We start from the raw sequence: 332 nt of genomic DNA on the forward strand, positions 1-332 counted from the left end.
TATAGTATATATATATATATATATACATATACATATACATATACTATATACATATATATATACATATATATACATATACAGATACAGATACATATACATATACATTTACATTACATTTACATTTACATTTACATATACATATACATATACATATACATATACATATACATATACATATACATACATATACATATACATATATACATATACATACATGCATACATGCATACATGCATACATGCATACATGCATACATGCATACATGCATACATGCATATATGTATATATATATATATATATATATATTACAAGGTTTCACAATACGATGTCTG

Source organism: Sphaeroforma arctica, assembly GCF_001186125.1.
Source record: "Sphaeroforma arctica JP610 unplaced genomic scaffold supercont1.1845, whole genome shotgun sequence".
NCBI classification, from domain to species: domain Eukaryota; class Ichthyosporea; order Ichthyophonida; genus Sphaeroforma; species Sphaeroforma arctica.